The sequence below is a fragment of the Camelus ferus genome, chromosome 3, assembly GCF_009834535.1.
Source record: "Camelus ferus isolate YT-003-E chromosome 3, BCGSAC_Cfer_1.0, whole genome shotgun sequence".
In the NCBI taxonomy this organism is placed as follows: Eukaryota; Metazoa; Chordata; class Mammalia; order Artiodactyla; family Camelidae; genus Camelus; species Camelus ferus.
Window position 1 is genome coordinate 14,255,646 of NC_045698.1, and position 15,282 is coordinate 14,270,927.

A 15,282-nucleotide genomic window follows, 5' to 3' on the forward strand; every position below is an offset into this window, starting at 1 on the left:
CTCCTCAGTGTGTACCTGGCAATGAGGCACACATCTGCTCTCCAGAGATCAAATATCAGAGTATTCATAGTTGTGTTATTTATAATAGTTAATAACTGGAAAGAGCCCAAATGCTCTTGAATGGTAGAATGGATAACTTGTGATCCATTCATACAATGGAATAACCTACAACAATAAAATGAATAAAAGACTGATTCACTCAAAAATGGATGGTTTTTACAAAATTACTGTTGAGAAGCTGAACACAGAGGAGTAGTACTGTATGATTCTATTCATAAAAAACACAAGCAGAATGCATTTATGTTGTAAGAAATCAGAAAAAAAGATACATGTGAGGAAGAGGATGGGACTGTGAAAATATACAAAGAAGGTTTTTGGAATGTAGGTAATATTCTATTTTATATAGATGGTAGTTACCTGGGTATGTTCAATTATTGGTAGTTATTTATCTGTACACTTATAGCTTGTGTAATATTACCTATGCATGTTATACTTCAATTAAAATTTTTAAACATTACTTTTTAGAAGCCTGACTTGCTTCAGTTCTGGTCTATAAATATGTTTGTCTTACATTTCCTGGGATATAATTTGGGCTATGTGCCAGGCAATATTTAAACACTAGGGATCCAAAGGTGAATGAGCAGATAATATTCTGGTGGAAGTAGGGGGTAAGAAAAAAAAAAAAGAAATGAGTAAACTAATAAACATTATCATTGAAGAGCCTAAGAAAATAGGTTGGTAAGACAGACAGCTACTTTAGGGAAGAGAGCATCATTTTTAATAGGATGAGATTAAGCATGAAAGATAAAGTGGTAATGATAGAAAAATATGTGGGGAGGACATTTCAGACCAAAAGAATAACAAGTTCAAGTGCCCTGAGGAAGGCTTGGCATATTTGAGGATGGAAAGCAGGAAAGTCTAGGTTGGTGACTACAGGTGGAAATAGAGTTGGAAAGGGAGGCTGGGTGAGATCATAAAGGATTTTAGAGGTCATGGCAAGAACTGAATCTTTTATTATGTGTAAAATTGAGATTCACTGAAATGTTTTGAAAGAGAAGAACAGCATCTACTTGTTCATATTTCTAAGAAGTTTCTGCTGGCTGGTCGAGAAGGGCATTTGCTGATGCAAGCAGGTCAGCGGAAAGCATGGTAGAAGATCATGGTTATTTGAACTAGCATGGTGGCAGCAGAGATGAAAGCAGTAAACATATTTTAGTGGGAAAACACAGAGAACTTGGTAGTGGTGTGAGGAATATGGATGAAGATAGTGTAATGAACATGTCTCAGTTTTCTGATTTGTGTAAATAGTGGTATCCCTTACTGAGATGACTGAAACCATCTATCTGAGCAGAGTAAATGGGTGGTGGGATCCTGAAAAAATTTTTTTAAAGATGAAAGTTACCAGAGCACACATTTATGGGAATTATCCATGAGGAAGGAATGATTTTATGATGTAGTCAATCAAGGGGAGGAGTTGGGAGGGTCCGGGGAGGAAACCCTGAGAACAAGGTGTGGATCATAGCAGGGATGTTCCTTCAATACAATGTGAGCAGAAAAAATGAGTTGGAATAGAGATATCAGCTCATGTACAGACTTGGTGGAGAGGACATGAGATAGTAACAGTTTCACTGATTTTAGACATCTTATAACTGTGATATTAAGTAAGGCCATCAGCTGAGATCAGGGTCAAGGGGAGAATGGAGGCTGGTTGGCAGAGAGACCTGACGGATGGAAGGGCACAGGGCAGGCTCCACTGATTCAGCTACTACCCAGTGCGCTCTGTTGGGCAAGTCTGTGAACTTCTATGACTTCAGTTTATTCATGTAAAATGCAGTTAATAATACCTGCCCAAACTCCAGAGGCTCCAGAAGAGACTTCCAGTTAACATGGCTAACTATACACATATAAATAAATCATAAATGATAAACTATGTAATAAATCAAAATAAATCAGTAATTTAACTAAAATCTGAGTTCAAAGTATAGATTAGATAATTTCTCTGAAATTTTTCATTATTTCAAATCTCTCTACTCTATAAAAATTACATCAAATTTATTTTTTTGGCCAATGAAATGCATTTTGCCAAAATGTGCTACTTTTATATTTTATAAAATTATCTTCTTATCTGTCAATTTTTTAATGAAACACAATAAATTGGAGAAAAAGTACTGGTATTAGATGAAAAAGTTAATATGCAGAAAAGTAAACTGTGGAGTTCCCAGGAGAAATGTCTACACTGATAAACATTTGAAGGGTAGACTCTGAACTGCGTATTTAGATAAAGCAGAAAGATCAATAACAATTAAACACAATCTGATTTGAAGCAGTTGTTATTTTAAACATTTCATGTCTCTTAGAAAATCAAACTTTCACAAAAAATGCTTTTTCGTTGTTAATAAATTAGAGAAATAAACATATATTAGTTAAGAATAAATTATTCTTGTAGAATTTATTGATTAGAACAACCTAGCCTTTTCATTGGGTTAATGTGTTGTTCTTCCATTTTAAATATTTGGCATTTCCTTTAGTAAAAGAATGGGTATCATTTCCAGGATGCTGACTAAGTGCCCTAGTTTACTTCCTTCTGAAAGCCACAATTTTATACTGGGAAGAGTCAGCACTTTCAGGATGCTAATACCAAATCTGTGTTAAAAATACCTTTTGCATACACATGAAATCCTCCTTAGCACTGGTCTGGAAATGGAGTGAGATGCTTTCTCTGAGAAACAAGTGATTCCTAACAGTCACGTATCTCCAGAGTCACACAGGAGCTGCCTTTGAAGTTGGTGAGAGCATTTCATCTGAAAGGGTGATTCTTGCCTCAACAATTTCAAACCAGTGATATTCATGTGCTATAGATTCTTGTCATTTCACAAGTGTTTCCTTCTGTTACTCAAGTGAGTACTAAAATGGCTCAAAGTAGATTTTCCTTAATGCAACTTCCACAGATTCTGTTTAAAAAATCTGAAACAAATGATTTGAAATTTCACTTTACATAATGCCCTCAATAAATCCAGCAAAAACAGTCTTCAGATATCACAGACAATGCAAAAATGTCACAGGTTTTGGAAATCTATATAATTACAGGAAAAAGTTGAGAGAAAAATAACACATCCCTTGCAAAAAGATATTCTATATTCCACATATATGCTACTCTCCATGTGTGTATTTTTATATTTATATATACACACACATATATATATATACATATTTAGAATATCTAATTTAGTACTAGTAGTATCTAGAAGATAGTATTATTCTAAAATTTGTTGTTTTGGCACTTTTAGAATGCACAGTGGGCACAGTAGTCAAGCAATATTCATGACCTTTAAACTACCTTGAAGAATGACCAACACAGGTGACGACTGTCACCAGAAACATCTCAGGGAAGGAGTGTGGACTTGGCCTATAGTACTGAGAGCTCTTAGAAAAGCAGATGGCTCTAATATTCAGGTGCCTTCTTTGGGAGTCGCACAAGGTGACTTTGGAGAAAGAGTCATATAAGAACTGAAGGGGACTGAGGAGATTACAATGATTGGTAAAATCAAGAATGGCAGAGGAAAGAAGTAGGGTGTTTAGAAATATAATAATAACAATAATAGTAATAGTAATAATAATAGAGTTGAAAATAGGGAAACAGAGGAAGGAACTTCTGTGGACTGAATTGTGTATCTCCAAAATTCGTACGTTGAAGGCTTAACCCATACTGTCCTGGTGTTCAGATCTGGGGTCCTTGGAAGGTAATTAGGTTTAAATGAGGTCATGAGGGTGGGGACCTTATGAGGGGAAGAATGTCCTTGTAAGAAGAGACACAAGAGAGCGAGCTCTCCCTCCCTCTCCCTCCGTCCTCCCCTATTCTCCTCCCCATCTCTCTCTCCCCTTAAAACACAGCAAGAAAGTGATTTGTTGATAAGCCAGGAAGACAGAAGCAAGCACTCCTCAGGAAACTAAATGGACTAGCGCCTTGATCTTGGATTTCCCCTAGAACTGTGAGAAATAAATTCTCCCTGTTGCTTAAGCCACACATTTCATAAATTTTGTTATGACCGCCCGAGTTAACTAGTACAAGAGCAAATATAAATTAGGAAGAATAAGAATGAAGATTGACAAAAGAGATGCAATGTGGCAGGGAAAAAAAAGACAGAAACAGAGCTGAAACAAGATAAGAGACAAAGGAAGACAAGGAACAGAGCGATATATTGATCTGTAGAGATTGCAATGATCTAATATTAGGAAAAATGTGGTTCACAGTAAAATAAATAACATTCTTTCCAAAAGTTGACAAAATCTGCGTGTATATTACAATAGATTTATCTATATGCATATATGTTTACATACATGTTAACACATGTGTTTTATAGGTGTATAGGGTAAGGTATAGATGAATAAGAAATTATATTTTTGGATATTTCAGCCGAGTAGGAATTGAAGAAAGGAAAATGGAGGGTATTAATCTTTCTTATCATTTGACTGGTTATCCTGAGTAACTACCACTTAAGGAATGAAAAGAATGAATATAATAAATCAGAAAAGCAAAACACATGAAAAGAAAATTAAATGTCACAATTATGTGACACAATAGACAGATGACTTAGAGTTCAGCTTGTCTCTGGGCGCCCAGCCAGGGTCAGATCAAGCCACTGGGATCAAGAATATGGAAGCTCAGACGGACAATTTGTTCCAGTGCCTCCAGCATCACCAACTACTCAGATTAGGCAAGACTGGTGTGCAATATTCACTTGGGTTCTCCTTCTGTCCTGGTCTGGCCCATGTGCCAAAAGAAGTCATATTTGTCATTGTTAAAGCCATGTATTAAATAGGGTTTCTGTAACGAGGTGTGAGCAAACAATATCCACGGGGCATTTTAAAGACTGAAATAAAGTTGTAACTAGCCAGATATTGTTAGGTGATTTGCTTTAATTTGTTCTTTATTGTATATTTAAAACTTGCTTAATATTTTTCTATGAACATTTTTTAAATGTTATGCTTGAAAACATGAGAAAGAGCTCTTCAAACTGGGAGGATAAAGAACTTTCTCCCTATTTAGCAGTTTTGAAAAGGGTTAGCAACATCTCAGCCACTTTTTAAAAAAGTAGTTAGATCAGTGGAATGACGTAGATTTCTGTATTTCATTCTAAATCCATCTTTGTTAATAGACCACGTTATATCTTTAAACCTCGAAGCTATAGAATGCTCTGTCAAAATTAACTTTGTTTCTTTTTTAAATGGTATTGCAAAAAACTTGAATAAATATTTCTTACACTGGAAAAATAAAGAGAGGAGAGGGTGTTTTGTTTATTTTCCTGTACATTCTGTATTTCACTTTATTTGTGCATTAGTGTTTCTACTGTTACATAAATGAATAATCTACCTAAAGGAGCTGTAGAAAATAACACTTTGTAAACCGTATTTGGACACAGGAACCAGAAGTCCAGTAAACTCATATAAATAGAAGTACAGTGCACTTAATGGGGACCAGATGGTATACATTAGGTAGGACACATTTTCTTTCATGAGGGATAATTTTAGCTTACATTCCTTTCAGAAAACATCCTTCAGGTTTGATATTATGATTCTTTCTTCAATTTAATGTTGAACAATATAATAATCTCAATTTAATGGTATAAATATTACATATTAAATAATATTCTGTATCTTTATTCTCAGAAAGTTTGCCTGATTGGTCACTTATAAAAGGCAGAACTTAATATACCTCCTCATGCTAACTGTGTTAGTTTCTTATCGCTATGGTAACAAAGTACCACAAACTTAAGTGATTTCCAACAATGCATAGTTATTATCCTACAATTCTGTGTAGGTCAGAACTCTGACAAGGGTCAGGTCAGAAGTCTGAAATGAGCCAGAAAGGAGCTAAAATTAGGTGTCAGCAAGGCAGCGTTCCTTTCCAGAGGCTCTAGGGGAGAATCTTTGCATTTTCCAGTTTCTAGACACTTCCCAAAGCACTTGGTCCTCTTTCTCCATATTCCAGTCCAGCAACATCACAATGGGTCCATCTCACATGTCATCACTCTGACCTCCTGTCTGCCTACCTCTTCCACCTTTAAACGCCCTTGTGAATCCACTGAGCCTACCTGATGCTGATAATCCACGATTATCTCCTTATTTTATGGAGCCAAAATGAGCAACCTTGATTTTATCTGTACTTCGAATCCTCTTCTGCCAACGTAACAACATATCCACCGGCTCCAGGAATTAAGACCTGGACACCTTTGGGGGTCATTATTCTGTGCACCACATTAGCCCTCAATGTAGTCACCCACAGCACTTACACATTCTTTAAGTTGTTCAAAGTACTGCTGCAACTTCTCTCATAAAATTGAGTTTCAGAAATAACATCACTTAATCTATCTGAGATTACGGACATTCTAAGTGAAGCTTGGTTAATAAAGTGCTAGTTAATTGAACTGAACGGATTACTGTCTGTTTAGATTAAGAAACAGAACGTGATCATCAAGCCATAAAGGTTTGTGTGTGTTTGTGTGTGTGTGTGTGTCCCCGCATGTGTGAGTGTTCTTGTCTTGGGATAGCTGTATGAAAGAATGCTTTACTTGGTGTCAGCATCATGGATATAATCTAATAATACAGTCATCTTGCATTTTTGCTTAAAGATCAGTTTCACCACATTACAGTCACTTTATACTTGCAGCTGAAACTGTAGATTTATATCTTGGTTCTTAATATATTTCTCCCACACTTCAAAGGCAGGACATAAATCACCGGTAGGATGGCAAAGTAAAAACAGAGTCCCTTAATTGGAATATTGGCTACAGGAAACTTTTCATATCTATTCTTCTTTTATTATGATTATTTTTAGAATAATTTTGGGTTGACAAGAAGCAAAAGTGTTAGTTATCAGTAAATGAGATATATTTCATTTGTTATAAATGTGTAAGATCTGAAAAGCAGTCATCAACATGAAAATTTAGGGAAAGCTAACAAAAACATTAGATAATAAGAACCATATTGATGAATAAAATCCCCAGATGATTAAACCAATAATTTTGTGTCAACATTTGCTTTTATGACATCAAGAAGCTTTCCAGTTGTTTCTAGTGTCAGGCTCACATTAAATGTAAAATGATTACTATAAACAGAAAACTTTGAAAAAGTAAGCAGCTAGAATGCATAAGATCTTTCAAAGATGAACTTTTTTTAAATTAAGAAAATGAATTTTTATACCTAAAATGAAAATGTCCAAATGATAATGTTAGATATGTGTCTATATGTGTTCGAGAGTTTACATTTCAATAATTTTAAATGCTTTTCAAGACAGTCTCTTCCTTGAAATACATCTTCCCTGGCTTTCAAGACTCTCCAGTAACTGTTTCTCGTGGCTCTTCACTGTACCATGTCTCTCACTGACTCCGTGCCAGTTGAACATTTCAATCCAAAATCTTACAAAACTCAGCTCTTCCTATCTCCTGCCTGCCCTCCTTCCCTCGTTAAAATGTGTTCTGCTCAGTTCTTTCCCTCCTCAGGAGAAAACAACTCCAGCCTTCTAGGTGCTCAGCATACAGCAGACAAAACGTAGCCTTTACCTTCACTGCCCCCCACCAGCCCTCTATCTCACACGACATCGAGTCTTGTCAGCTTGAATTTCCCAATAAATACAGAATCCAACCTCTTCTCTCAAGCTCAACTGCTTGCACTCTGGTGCAAGTCACCATCTTCCTGCCTCTGAATTACTGAAATATCTCTGCAACGGGCCTCTCCCCCGTTTCTGTTCTGCCTCCCCTGGAGTCTAGTTCCAACACAGTGGCCAGAATTTCTTGTTCAGATACAGCTGATTAGTAACCTTAATTCCATCTTCATTCTTAATCCCCATTTGCCATGTAATATAACAAAGGCATCAGATCATGTCATTTCTCTGCTCAAAAATATCTAACACCACCCCAAGTCTCCTACGAAAAACCCAAAGCTCTTGCACTAATCTATAGCATCTACACATGACCTGGTTCCCATCATCTCTTAACAGTCTCTCCTCCTCGGCTGCACTTCTGTCACATCACTCTAGTTATATGCTGGCCTCCTTGCTATTCTTCTAACAGGCCAGGCAGGCTCCTGCCCCAGGGCATTTGCTCTTGCTTTTCACCCTCCCTAGGATATGGTTTTTCAGTATCAACATTGTTCATATCCATACTTCTTTCAAGGCTTTATTCAAAGTCACCTTCTCGGTGAGGGCTTACTAGCCATTAGAGCTAAAATATCAAACCACCACCCATCTCTTCAAAACTTTCTTCCCCATCCCACTTTCCTCTCCCCCACTTAACAATGATCAAGTTCTACAACTAATATAAAATATTATCTCCCTTGTTCCCGTCTCTCTCCTCAAATAGCATGCAATCTCCACAAATGAATTTAATATTTAATGCAGTAAAATAGAATCTAAATATTTAATTTGGCTTTATTTTTGTTTTTAAAATATGACAGATCTCCAAAAAGTAGAATTCCAATCATCAGAACTGAAAATCCTACCAAACAGTCTTTTGGAACCGGTTTACTTTTCACACAAGGCTTTCTCAATTATGGCTAAGTTAAATTGTATCAATTGGCCAATAAATGGGTTCTGAAAAAAAGCAGAAAAATTGCATACAACCAAAATAGTTCTTTGTTTATTCTTTTAGGCTCAATTAAATTATATCACACATTGCAGCTCGAAAGTACTAATTACATGTGTTTAAAATGTAGATAATATAAACAGTACAGAAAAATTCAGGGGATACACATTTTTGTCTCAATACATTATCCAAGTAATTGATTTTCTTGAAATACTTTTTAAAATCAGAGTGTACATAAAATTTTGTATCGAGTTTAATATATTACATGCAATTTCAAAAAAAATTATTATTTAGTTTGATTCAAATTCTTATACTAATTTTATCTTCTTGAGAAGTTTCTTCATTTTGGGATACTTTATGTCCTACTGGTTTATTCCCAGAAGTTGTATGTAAGAGAATTTGCCTTCTCCAGTTTCTGGCAATGGGTTGCAAATTGTTTTTCAAAACTGCTGTATTAATTTTCACTTCCACCAGGAATAACTATAAATAAGGGTTTTATCACACCTTTGCCAGCACTGTTTTCAAAACTTATTTGTAATATGATGATTCAATAGGTTCAAATGGCATCCTGTCTTCTTTTAAATCCCATTGATAAATGTGAGTTTAACCTAGATAGATATTTTTATTTTAAATATTTTTGGCATCAGGTAGACTGAAAATAATTGGATCAAGTAAAATTGCCAGTCACGTGGGACTGTACACAGTTACATATAAGTCATATATTGACCATAAAGGCCTAAATATAATGACAATAAATATCTATTTGAAGGTCCTTATGATCACCTGTACATAAAATGAAATGGAAATGATAGTTGAATTCCTCTTTTCTGTGGAGGCATCTGCAAAACCTAAATTCACTTAACTGGCAATTCATCTTTCATATTCTATGCAGTGTGAGTAAAATATTGAATAAGACAGTCCTGGGGAGCTCAGATAAGTAAAATACTTGAAAAAGCAAATATTTCAGTTAAATTCTTTCAGGGATCAAATTTTGCTCATTTTTCCTCAGATTTCCAAGAAGTTTCCCAAAGTGATGCAGCCCAGCAGTGTAGAAGTTTACATACCAGCACATTTTTTTTATAGTTACAGAAGCAACATCTGGGCATATCAGGATACACAATACCAAATGCTCCTCTTACACCTGCTCCCACATTTCCATGATGTCCACTTATTTTCCTGGAAATCGCTTCTTGGAACATGTACTACACTTAAAAGTCAAAACACTATCAACAATAACAGAGATACTAAATTAATTTATGTTGGCCTTCTATTTACTCTTCCCTTAAAAATGTTTAATAGGGTATTATTTAAATGAACAGTACTACATCTTTGTAATAATATGCAGTAGTTACAATATATAACACTCAGTATGGCAGGGACATCAACCAATCTGGAATTACCCTAGCTGAATGAGAAGAGAAATCTGCAAACACATGTATCCCTAACATTGAATTAGATTTAAATATCATTTCTGTGTGTAATGGTGTTCTTGTTAAACTCATGAATCCTCTACATAATCATGTGGAAGAGAACAGGCTATGAAGTTAGTTGGGTATTACAGCAACTTGTGTTTATTTTACCTAGATATTTATATTTGAACATATTCTATATAATTGCATGCATATCTATATATCTTTAACATTAATCTATATTAATTTCATATTTATATGTAGACATATTAATCTACTCATTTAAAACATCACTTAAAAATATATACTCAACTGATACTAATGGTAATTGTTGAAGACTGAATTTCAAGGTGCATTCTTATGTTTTACAGTTCTGTATATTTAAACAAATTTTATATGTGGACAATATGGGGAAAGATGGAAAGAAGAGAAAAAATTGAGGTTTATCCATAATATAAATCATTTATTTCAAAATGAAGATGTTCTAGTTCATCCATGAAAAAACATTTTAAGAACTAATACTGCCATTTCTCAAGTCAATTTTTAACTACTCCAGAATAGCTGGAAGATTTAGCATGCTGAGTCAATTCTCAACAAATAAATCAGCAAAGACATTGAACCTACGATAATTTACTAACATTGATGTAGATCTTTATAAACTACAACCTATTGAAACAACTTGTATTGTTTGGTTCTTATGACCGTTCTTATCCCCTTTTGAAGAGGAGGAATAATGGCCTATACACAAGTGACATGTGACACAAGTAATTTGTGGCAGGATCCAAGTTCTGCCACGTCTTCATTATGCTTGGTATTTTTTTTCCATTGTGTTATATATCACCATCGGTTAAGAACTACACTTTTCAAATCAAAATGTTTTCATTTTACTTCTGGACCTTTGAATATTATAAAATACTCCTAGCACACAGAATTACTAGAGTGAACTAGAGTGAACACCCCCCACCCTGCACCCAAAATATATTCATACTCAAATAACGTATTAAAATCAATTGTAAAGAACATCCGTGTCTTTCATTTATTATTTATATTAAAAGTTCATCAGAAAGAAACAAATTCAAGTGAAATTTGTCTTCAGACTCAATATCTGTATTTTCCTTTTCCTCAGTTTTTATTTCCTCCTGTTCCCACAAAAGTGAGCATGTGATAACACAGCCTGCATGCTCAGTTCACAGAAAAAGTAATCCTGGTAAGCTCTTCCACAGTTTTCTGTTAGGGATGCAGTGAAACACAAGTTGAAATCCATTCCCAGCAAGAAAAGAGGGATCATCGTAGATCACCCAAAACTGTACATGGACAGTTTCAATGGAAGAGAAGTGTAAATTTTGCCTCCCAGAGAAAAGTTAACAACCTCTTGAGATATTTTTGGTTGTCACAATTTGGGGGGTGCTGCTACTAGCATCTAGTGGATAGAAAAGAGGGATGTTGCTAGGATCCCACAATGCACAGGAAAGCCCTCCCACCATCAGAATTATACAGCCCCAAAGCTCAATAGCTCCAAGGTTGAAGAGCACTAATCCAGAATATAGCCCTATAGACGTGTATAATGCAGCTACAAGGAAGGCATGTACTTAGGCAAATTAAGGAGTCTGAAGCCCTCTACTTAATAATAATTAAAAAAACCCAAAAAGACATCTTACACAGGATCTTAAATCTCTCAGTCTTTTTCTCTCACTTTCCACCCCACTAAACTGCATCAGATACATGCATTCGAAATAAGTAAATTTTTTCCAAGTCAGTAAGTTCAATATGCTTTATCCAAGATCTACTGTAGGGTCCATGCATGTTTAGATGATAAAGGACAATTATATTAGGTACCATCTATATAAATATCTTATATACTTCAGTCTTCTGATCATCAACAAGTCAAATACACGACAGGGACACACAAACTTGTGAACACGTGGTTTGTATTTCATGGACCACACAAATCAACGAAACGCATAATGATGACACTTATAAAAGCCAAATGAAAAGAGTATTTTATATTTACTATATATAGCACCCTTCATCTAAAGAATTTATAAACTTGGACCAAGTGACTCATTCATTCTCATGATTCCACTATATCCATCCAAAATAGCTCAGCAGAAGGAATAATAGTTTACAATTTGCTTAGTGTATAGACTGATCAAGCACCGGCTGCTACTGACCAGGCTTGCAATTACTCTAGCTAATTACATTCAACATTCACTGGATAGAGTTACACCTAGAGCTTCCTGTCACTTGCCTTCCTTCTACTATTATATCCCCCTTGCTACTGGGTTATCTTTAATTGGACATTTCCACTGTATCTAAAATAACAAATCCTCATTTTCCACCTTGCACTGTTGTCTGGATAGGAAATCAAATTGGTAACATTTCATGTTTTCCCCCTTTAAGATAGCTATCTCTGTGAAAAGCATCAGCATTACAGTTTATAAAATACTTATCCACCAAGGCCCACTACATGAATGCCTTATTAAGTGAAGAAATGGGTTGACCCATCTCAGGTTAATTTATTATCAGGAAGTCTGGAATTTAACAAATAACAGGAGGCTTGAAAGAAACAAATGATGATTGGCTCTTGGACCAGCATGTTAGACTATAGAACTGATTCTCTACTAGTATCACATCCTGTCTCCCTCCTCCCACATCCAAAAAGGTACATACCAGCAAGATCTAGTCTGGACTTCTAACTCCTGATTTAGAATTAGATGTTTTCTCTGATAAGACAAGTCCACTGAAACAGAAGCAAACAATTACTGCATAAGGAAAGTCCCCTGCTTTGAAAAATCTGTGGGTGATCCCAGAGTGGAAAATAAAGGTTCCAAAACATAGTGAGAGCCTATAGGGGTTTTTTTTTTTTTTTTTTTTTTTTTTGGCTGCGTAACAAAATCTTTCTCTGATCTGTCTCTTTCAGCTCAAAGCAGTGATGCATCACCTGAGCAAACCAAAGACCATAATAATTTTAGCTAAGATTTTCGTTTTAGCATTTCTTCATTTTCAGCAAAGAAACAGCAAGGCATATTTACTCATAATTAATCTGAAAGTTCATTAAATACAGCAGGCATTGATGTAAGCAAATACTTCAATAACTAGCTAATAAAATTTTATTTTTTTCACCTGTTACATATGACAGGTTTTCCTCGTTCCACATCTATAGGCACAACACACAACACCACACACACACACACACACAAACATGCATAAGGCATAATTTTACCTTGTTTTTAAGACATGAGAATTAAGACAAAATATTTTCAAACTCAAACAAATCAGGTTCAGGAAGTTAAGAAATGAATCAGAGTTAACAAACATAAGGGCATATACTAAAGTGTTTCGCTGATCGCAGGAGGCTGCTTAATACCTTTTCATGCATCATTTATAGTGCCCTTTAAAAGAAGAAAAAGTTTCATAAGCTTTAATAAGCATTTATGGAAGCGTTTCATGGGGGAAAAAAAAAAGAATGAAAGGAGAAAATGAGTCTTGCCCTGCCGCAGCTTCAGTGCCCAGGTACCACGTAATTTTAGAGGATACTGGAAAGGCAATAATTAAAAAGCACTATGGAAATTTCAATTTCAACATCCCTATTTCTATTCTGACAAGGCTTCCCCTCACTTTCCCGGAGAGACATAAATGACAGCTTATTTTCATGCCATCACTATTCAAATGTGCCTTGCAGAGTATCCTTCCAACTTCTTCAGGGGCAGGGCAGATAACAGCACAGCCACAGATAAACATAAACAGAGACCCCGCTGGATCATCAGACTCACATTCCATAGGCTCGATGGCAACCTTCCTGGTTAAGAAATTTAAAAAACTAGCGATAAGGCTTACGAAGCATTAGCTCTAACTTTCCCATTCGCAGCAGATCCTGTGAAACCAACCCAGGGAGGAAGATTTCGCCAAATACTGTTTTGACTCAGAACCGGGTAAGCAGCCCCACTGCACAAAGATATGAATGTCACTCCATAGTAAAGTGTCGTCTCTGGAAGCCTTACCTTGGCTGACTTGCCCTAACTGGTGGAAAGGAACTTAATTTAGGAGAAGCAAAGAGGGGACTTTGCAGGGCTCACGGCACCGCGGCTCGGTCCTCGGAGAGCCCCGGACTGGGCTCCGCGCTCCTGCGAGCCCCGGGCTCCGCGGCTCGGGCTCTGCAGCTCCGGAGCGCGCCTCTGATTGGCTGGCGGAGCCTGTCCGCCTGATCCTCTCCTCTCCGCGTCTCTCCTCCTTCCTCTCCTCCCCGGCTCTCCCAGCCGCTGCCTTTCCCTCTCTCTCCTTTTCTCTCCGACGTCCTACCTACTTTGGGGACCTCAAAAATTCTGCAGCCCACAGAACGGACACCCTTTAGCCCCCTGGGCAAGGTCACGCGCAGAGCAGTGCCATTAATGAAATGATTACAGTATCAAAACCCTGGACCGGCGGCATCGTCTTTAGTCTCACGGCTCTTGAAAAATGACGGCCAGGACTCCGTGACAGTTTAGACCCTCGGTTCTCCTCGGGGGCGGGGAAACCGGGGACCAGAAGGGGTTGGTTTGACTGTCAGATGGAGTGGGAGTAGACATCGGGAGGGAAGGAGAGAAAGAAGCAGGCAGGGGCAGGCACTGATGTGGCAGGCTGGTAATAAATTTTCCTATTTCCGTGCAAAGTCGTCACAGCCTGCTAAACATTCAACTGCTGGCTCATTCCTCAGTGATCCATAGTCCGGTGGTAGCCGTGAGATTTAGCTTGAGTAATGCCCTCTAATGCCTCACCCCCAAGTACTCGAGACGTGGAGGGTCTATAAGAGGTAGAGCTTTCCCTTGGAGGTCAGCATTATATTTGTGAAAACGGATCGGAACTGCAACGCCTTTCCTAGCTTCTTTGCTTGTACCAGGAAAACTCTTAACACACACACACACACACACACACACTCACTCCACAACTTCTAATCTCTTATTACTCCAGAATAAATTTAAATGATTTGTAATGTACATAGCTTTTGATAACAAGGATTTCAGGCTTGATTGGCTGTGTTCACAATTGATGTGATGTGATGTGATTTGAGCCCTTTCTCCCAACACAAAGTCACCCACCCTCACTCATTAGGAACATCAAGCATCCCCATTTAAAGCAGTGTAGTAAACAAGTGTAGGAGTTTATCTAAATTGAATGGCTATTCCAAGGGTAACTTGGCAGATATATTAAGAATTATACAAGACCCTCTGTCATTGCAGCCACTAAGAGAGCAGCATTACTTCCTCTGGTTAGCTGATACTATAAATACTCAGGTTCAGAGATTCAAAGGAACAAGA

The 15,282-nt window shown here is 36.9% G+C and overlaps 1 protein-coding gene across 3 annotated transcripts in view; it reads right to left on the minus strand.

Moving 5' to 3' along the window:
* Nucleotides 1-15,282, minus strand: part of CDH18 (cadherin 18) — a 627,896-nt gene that overhangs the window by 408,779 nt on the left and 203,835 nt on the right. Inside the window, exon 1 of one of the 3 annotated variants that reach the window (XM_006178333.3) lies at nt 13,990-14,899. The exons of the other annotated variants lie outside the window; for them this stretch is intronic. The gene's annotated coding sequence lies outside the window, so the exon portion shown is untranslated. Of the gene's footprint in view, nt 1-13,989; nt 14,900-15,282 lie in introns of those variants that run through there. 3 annotated transcript variants of the gene reach the window in all.